Raw genomic sequence first — 7923 nt, 5'->3', positions numbered from 1 at the left:
GTTGGGGTGGGGGGGGTAAAGATGTGCATTCTTTATTTTTCTGTGTACAATGAACTTCTAACCATTACAAATCACAACAACCTGCTAACCTCTTGCAGTAATTTTGTTGATGGAGATCTGTGTCTGAAGTATTCAGTGATTATGTCTGGATGAAACTCTGATCACAAAGCACAGAAACAACAGGTGGTCACACATTTACTCTGTTTTCTTCAGAATAGAACCCTGAGCTCTGATCATTTTAAATTTGTTGTAGGCAAAAATAAAATAGCATGCATCAGACTCTGTATGTCGTGAAGGCTTACATATCGCTTTCAAACAGTTAGAAGACACTGAAGCCAAATAAATCAGTGGTAAGAAAAAAACATAATAAATGACCCCAACATCCCGTATGAAGAGTCAAGTGATTAACTTCAGCATATTATTTGCATCTTACAGAGACTGATATTATCAACAAGACAAGGATAATGGAGAGTAAGTTATTACATTATTTCACAATTTCACTTAAATGAACAATCATTGATAAAGAGTTATTACATTTTTATACTTTCCTGTTTTTTCTTTTTCTTTTCTTTTTTCTTTTTTTGCCAGGGAGAAAGATTGTGCTTCTTGGGAAAAACAGGAGATGGCAAAAGCAGCGCCTGGGAATACAATTCTTGGAAAAAAGTAGCTCACCTACTAAAGCTTCAGCTAATTCTGTACAGATAAATGCATCGCAGACGGAGTCGCAGGGAAGAAAGATCACAGTGATCGCATACACCTGGAGCGCCTTTGGACACAGTGATCGGGATAACAAGGAGATAAAACGAGATCCTCAAAGCCTGATTGAATGCGCTTCAGGCATCGATGCTTTTGTCATGGTCCTAAAGGTCGGAAGATACACCAAACATGAAAACAAGGTGGTACAGAAAATCCTGAACACTTTCAAAGATGAACACGTCTTGAAACACACAGTGATCTTATTCACTTTTGGTGATCAATTAGAAGACCAAACCATTGTAGAGTTTGTGAAGGCCAGTTCACAGCTTCAGCAGTTGGTTGATAAATGTGGAGGTCGCTGTCACGTCATCGACAACAAATACTGGAACAACTGTAACGCAGGAGACAAGAGCAACAAGGTACAGGTGAAAAATCTGCTGGAGACAATTGACAAGATGGTGAAAGAGAACGGCTGCTACAGCAATGAGCTTCTTCAGATGTTGGAGAAAGAGATTCAAAAGGAAATGAAAAATAATAAGAACATGCCTCCAGAAGAGCAACGAGAAAGAGCAAAGAAAAGTATTTATGAAAAAATTATGGAGCAAATTACAGGAGCATTAACAGGGGCACTGATTGGTGCTCTTCTGGGTGCAAGTGTTACATTAGCTTCAGTTGTGGCTGTATTACTTAAAATTTGTCCTTTGAAAGAACTGTTAAGAGCCAAGGTAGCTGGAAGCTGCAGTAGCAGGGAGGAGCTGCAGTCTGAGGAGGAGCTGCAACAGAGTTGAAGGCTGCAGTCAGAGGAGGAGCTGCAGTCGAGAGGAGCTGCAGCCTGAGTTAGCTGCAGTCGCAGGAGGAGCTGCAGCCTGAGGGGAGGAGCTGCAGTCGCAGGAGGAGCTGCAGTCGCAGGCTGAAGCTGCAGCTCCAGGAGGAGCCGTGCCTGCAGGAGGAGCTGCAGTAGCAGGAGGAGCTGCAGTCGCAGGGGAGGAGCTGCAGTAGCAGGAGGAGGTGCAGGTCGCAAGAGGAGGAGCTGCAGTCGCAGCTGAAGCTGCAGCCCAGGAGGAGCTGCAGTCGCAGGGAGGCTGCAGTCAGAAGGAAGCTGCAGTCTGAGGAGGAGCTGCAGTCTAGGCCAGGGCTGCAGTCGCGGGAGGTGCAGTGGGAAGCAGGAGTAGTTGGGGTGCTGGAGCAGCAGCGGTGCAGGATTAGTGCAGGTACGATCTCTCTCTTTGGTAGTGTTCTGAGTCGAAAGCTGCTTTGCAGGAGCTGTTGGAGGAGGAATCACTGGATAAACCTATAGCTGATGCTGATTCAGTGTATGACGCTATGATCAAGGCAGCAACGGGTTAACTTTATAAATGCAACAAGTTGCATTTGAGAAAACACAACTTGTTGTGACTTGCTTTAAATTTAAAAAAACAGTAAAAACATGTTGAAAATACATATTTTCCTGTAAATTAGTAAACCTTACTTAAAGCATGCAAACGTTTGCCTTAAAAGAAAAACAAGTGAAAAAAAAAAATCATCACTACAGGCTTTCTACAGCATAATTTGGCATGGTTTGAAGATTTTGTAATCAGACCGTTTTTCCAAACAAAATATATAACTGGAACTGCTTCTACTAGTAACTGCCATTTAACAGGAAAAGTGCCTTGATTGTCCTGCTCCCATTCATATGCATTTATTTGATGATTTCTTTATAAAACATTTTGAATTGTCCGAAGTTTTGGGTTAAAAGACTTTAAAAAGAGGAAACAGGAAAGTACTTCTGTTTTCACATAGCGGCAACATTACAGATGGGTTTCTTTTTTAAAAACATGCAAGTTTTACCTGATCTCGCCCTCCTTCCTCATAAACACAACTGAGATAAATACAGCAATACAGAAAATAATGAAACTGTTAACTCTGGCAAAGACAGAGTGATTACGTGTAGTCTCGTAAAATAGAGAATAATTTTTTTTTAAATAGTATGCTTAAACAAATACCATGTACAGTGCATTTTTTTTTTTTTTTTTTTTAATTACATCTCGTACCGTATGTATTAAATGCTGCACATCATTTTCATTAAAATGTGTAGTCCGTTTGCAGCGCTATGGAAAAATAACAGGTAATTTTTTGTGACTGTACGCTACTCAACATAGACGCAGACTGGATAGAAGTAATTGTGTTTTCGGCAACCGCATTATTTGGCAAACATTTCTTCTAAAACACTTAGAAAAAGGAGATATTATTTGTTATGTATTATATGATTTAATGAATTGTGCTCGTTGCCTATGTTGTTTTTTTATATATATTGTCACCTTCATTACTCATTTTATTATTTGGTAATATACTTTAATTGCTTTACTTTATTACTTCCGGTAAAAATAGAACGAAAAGCATTTACCATGACTGGTAAAACGCTCAAATTGCTTATATCGGTAAAAACGCAAGTGATGTTGAGGCTGTCTTAGTCAAGTTTATGCACAACAAAGTGTGCACATCGTATGTATGTGATTAATCACCTGGTAAAGTGCCTTGTTGAATGACAAAGCTTTAATCCGTCTGATGAAGAGCTTGCTCGCTCAAAAACATCACATGTGATAGTCCAAGTTATTACATTTCAGCCTTTGTTTTTTTTTAATACTTCCTATTACTTTATGCGTTTTAGTATTACTGTATAAATCATATTTTGTAGCATAGCATAGTAAGACGGTCTAGCCTCAAGGAGTCTAGTGCTCAGAAATTGATCTTTGGTAACATACTTTTGAAATTTATGATGATCAGAGACAAAGTGTTACTTTAAGAAAGTGAAATATTTTTACTAAAATCTCTACTTTTTTCTCTTTCACTTGCCTTTCTGCTTCAAGTTCGCAGTTCCCCATTTTAAGTGTTTGGGGCTTTTCGGTGCTGTGGTATATCAGAATCAAGAACAACGAATCTACTTCTTCGACAGAGAGGTCAAACAAAAACAAAACGTTAACAAGCTGGGTAGCTGAACTGGACATTGTCACAATAACAACTCTTAAGTGACCACGCTTGATTATGCAAATAACAAATGAGGAAACCTTATGGAAAGGACCAACAGCCAGCACACATTACATATGCTGGCTTTACATGTCACGATTATTTTGGCTCCATTGTTATGAGGAAGTTTGATCACATCTTTACCCCCAGATGCCAATATCATCTGACTCTTGAGTCACCATTGGCAAGATAGCAAGGATTAAGTAGTGGTCCAAAGAAAAGACAAAATGAATATAATTACGTCCAACATGTTGTAGATTAGTGATGCGTACACAAGCCGATTATATGATGAGTCGTTTTCCCACCACATTACGCTTTATTTTTCTTTTTGGTGGCCATTTATCAAAAGACAACCTGATTAACTGAAGTGACACTGAAAGGATTTTTTCCAATAGGCTTATATAAGAAGAAAATGAAAAGCTACTGTAGACATACATCACAAACTGTCCACTTGATATTGGTGCAACAAACTAAATGATAAATTATTAAATACTTACAAATGCTTTGGATTCTGGATTGATGATGATGGCAAAGTCTTTGAAGGTTTAACAACAGATTTGCATGAAAATGAAAATGCTCAGTAAAGGTGTACAGTATGCATAGTATTCATTGAATACAGTATATATGCATAGCTCATAGTGTTCCCGTTGCTGTCTTCACAGTCTTCATGCGGGCACACACATTATAAGTGAGGAATGTTCACCAGTTTACTGCTGTTGCCTTTTAACGGGTCTGCCAACATGCCGAATTGAGTATCAGAAAAATGCTATGATTTTAAAATTCTCATTTATAAAAGTAGATCTGCACCAATATTTTTGCATATAGTATGCTGCAGCATCATTGATGCGTAATCAAAAGTATTTACAGGCATTGTGTTTGTTTTTTATGTTTCCTCTGTAACTTTGTGGCGATGAACTCAAAGTATTTATTTGCTTTACGTTTCATACCTTTATTAGTCTGTGCTGAATAAACAAATACAATGGATTTGAGGTATCAATGCATCAATTTATTTGATATGTAGCGCAGAGACTCGGTCTATAAAATATTATTCTGCCAAACGTTGGCTTCCAACTCAACAAGTCACACACAATTGCATTATGCAAATTATTTGTTTTACTGTAGATGCTATGAGACCTCTTTTTGCTTATATTTTCATATCATTCACTACGGCACATAGTATCAGCGCACAAGTACTATTTTCCAGAAAGAAAAAAAAAAAAGATAATTTATTTGATTTAATTTAAATAGTATATTACAAGACTAAACTATTCCTGATTATACTGTTTGTAAGACAGTTATCTCCTGCTATAAAACACCCAGCATTATAAATACATGTTTATCACTTTACCGGTACCACTGAAGTTTCTTTTTCCAGCCTTTTTAGAAAGAATTAATAATGAGATTCAAGTAAATGTTTCTATTCGCAGACCCCTTCAGGTATGTGTTAGAAACAGAGAAACCAGTATATCTGAAAAACAGCACTGAATAGTACTGATAATGGTTATGTTGTTGCCAGTGAACTGGAAGTAGTACAAAGGAATTTCGGTGCACGCTGATGACAGTGAAATTAAAATCTCTGCATCTTTTCAATTTCTGGGATGAACACAAAATCTTACATTTGGAAATTCATTCGTATAATGTTACAATGGTGCATATGTGCAATTTACCAAGAGACAGGTTTAGCAATGGACTTTTTTTAAGATTATCTTAACATGTTATCTTGATACTTCTTTTTTTTCTTTTGTCATTTCGTGTAGGTATGGTGAAGTTTTTCATAAGATCTTAGTCTAATTGACAGGGGGGGGGGAAAGTGTTTGCAGGACCAGGCGTGCTGAGACCTCTGGAGGGGCAGGTGCTCAAAGTGTGATAAAAGGGGCACCACAGAACACAGCTTTAAACAGGGCTGTGCTTCTTGCTGAGACGTGTATCGAAACGATGCTTCTGTATTGATTCAGAGCAACGACCAGTTTAGAAAAATAAAATAGAACAGAAAAGAGTAAAGTTAAAAGATTTTCTCTTTGCACATCTTAATTACTTTGGAATTAGAACTGAATTATATTATTGATGGTATTTTATTATATTAGTATTATTATTGAGTTTACAGGGTATGGTGTTTTGCAGTTTGCAAACACTACTGTTGACTATTGTAGCAAAAAAAAAAGCATTCTATTTCTAATCTATTTGAATGTATCTTTTTTAATGATAATGAAATAAAAGCATATTGATAAGTATAAGTTGTGGAGGATGTTGAAAATAAACAATAGTTCAAAAGTATGAATGACTCAATTGAATCAGTATGGAGTTATGATCTTGACATGCTCATGTGAAGTCTCAGGTCCAGCCAGATCGGCACCCCGTGCAAGTGAAGTAATACAAGCAGCAAAACTCATGTTTCTGTATTATGCAGCAGGGATTCAGGCAATTAAAACGTTAACCCTTTGCGTTTAGGACAGACGGATAGATTTTTTCCCCAGTCATCTCAATGGCAAAAGTGTCCAAATTTACACTGGATTCCCCCTAGTTCATAAGATAGTAAGATTTGCGCACTAGATTGATCACATAAAAAAAGGTTTCGGATGAGCGCCATCTGCTTGACAGACACATTAAGCATGTCGATCATGGTTCGTGGCTCTCTGTACATTGTGTGTCTGGATAAGTTAAAGGAGTGTGTGTGTGTCGTTTTATTTACACTGTTGTAGTTATGTAGTTATGTATGTAAAGAGTGCAAGAGATAAAGCACCATGTGCTGCTTTAGGAATCATCCTTCATTTAATTCCAGGATGGAGTTTACATTTGTTATCAGAATGCATGAAATAGTTTCTCCAATTACCCGTAAGCAGGAGGAAAATGACACAAATTGTACATCCTTAGACCGTGAATAATGAGCTATCATTTCCCCAGGCAGCTATACGTATGCAACCCGTGCACCCTGAGTCAGAAACATTTCACACTGATCCTTTTTCAGATCCATTAAAACTGCACTCAGACTCACTCATATCCCACCACAACACACGTCATTTCCTCTGCCAAGACCCCTATAAAGCAGGAGCGACTGAAAACTAAATCTGTCAGGAACCTGATTATGAGGCTACAGCGGACTGGAAGAAATCACAATACAAATGTCATGAAATGGTACCGACTGACAGAAAAGGAAGACCAAATGAGTTTCCGCACTGAAATCACATTAAGATTATAGATGACAACCGGAAAAAAAAGAAAAAAAAATTACTAGTGTAGACTGAGTACATTTTTGAGACGTGTACATCGTGAGCTAGCCGCTGCTCTTTGATCGTGGGAAATGAGAAAGGTCGGCCATCTTTCCACTCCGAAGATATCGGCAGAAGTTTTGCTTTTACAACGTACCGATTTTCACTTCACCATGTCCCTTACAGAAATGAATAGCTTATGAATCTAGACTCTAGTCTCGAGAAAAACACGTGTATTATGTCGTGGGGTTCGGTGAGACCCAGTGTAATCAACCTGTATCGGATTGGTGCCTATTGCATCACCCCATGCTGTTTAGGTGTACAGTGTTATGATAATAGGATACTTTATTGCAAGTACACTACTATTATTGGTATTACCGAATGTCCAAACAAGTATAGTAATGCCAGTAAATTCTAGCCTTAGGGGAACATTTTTTTTTTTAGATCCCCATGGAAAAAAGCTATTACAATCTCAGCATGTTATATATATACATGTATGTTGTATAAGATTCAAAGGGGCCAAGTTGCAAACTCTGAAATAAAATAATATAACTCAAAAAATTGTTTTAGTTGTATAAGATGTTTCATTTTATCCTTTAATAATTTTAAATTTTCCTGGTGGCTCAGTGGTAGAGCATTGCGTTAGCAGCGCAAAAGTTGTGGGTTCGATTACAGGGCCCACATACTGGTAAATAATGTATAATCGCTTTGGAGAAACGCATCTGCTAAATGCTAAAATGTAAATGTATATTTAACTTCAAACTTAAATGCATTGATTTATTGTACAAGCAACATCTGGGCCACATTCACAAAATATCTTAAGGCTAAAAGTAAAAAGCGTAGATAATTCACTGATTAGGAGGAAAATCTTAAAAAACTGGTTGTGCAATACTAAATTAATGACTCCTACATTTTGCTCTAAGAGTATTTTTACAAAGCATTTAGCTCTAAAAAACTAGCTCCTAAATCTGTGAAAGGATAGGAGTAGTGAGAGATTCTAAGCCACTAAGACCAAGCC

At 37.5% G+C, this 7923-nt stretch overlaps 1 pseudogene; it reads right to left on the bottom strand.

Moving 5' to 3' along the window:
- Positions 1 to 1493: 1493 nt before the first annotated feature.
- LOC122143663 overlaps positions 1494 to 7923 on the bottom strand; it is a 19815-nt pseudogene continuing 13385 nt past the window's right edge.

The sequence above is a fragment of the Cyprinus carpio genome, unplaced genomic scaffold, assembly GCF_018340385.1.
Source record: "Cyprinus carpio isolate SPL01 unplaced genomic scaffold, ASM1834038v1 S000006480, whole genome shotgun sequence".
NCBI classification, from domain to species: Eukaryota; Metazoa; Chordata; class Actinopteri; order Cypriniformes; family Cyprinidae; genus Cyprinus; species Cyprinus carpio.
The sequence above is the reverse complement of the archived record's forward strand: the minus strand, read 5'-3'. Positions and strand labels throughout refer to the sequence as shown.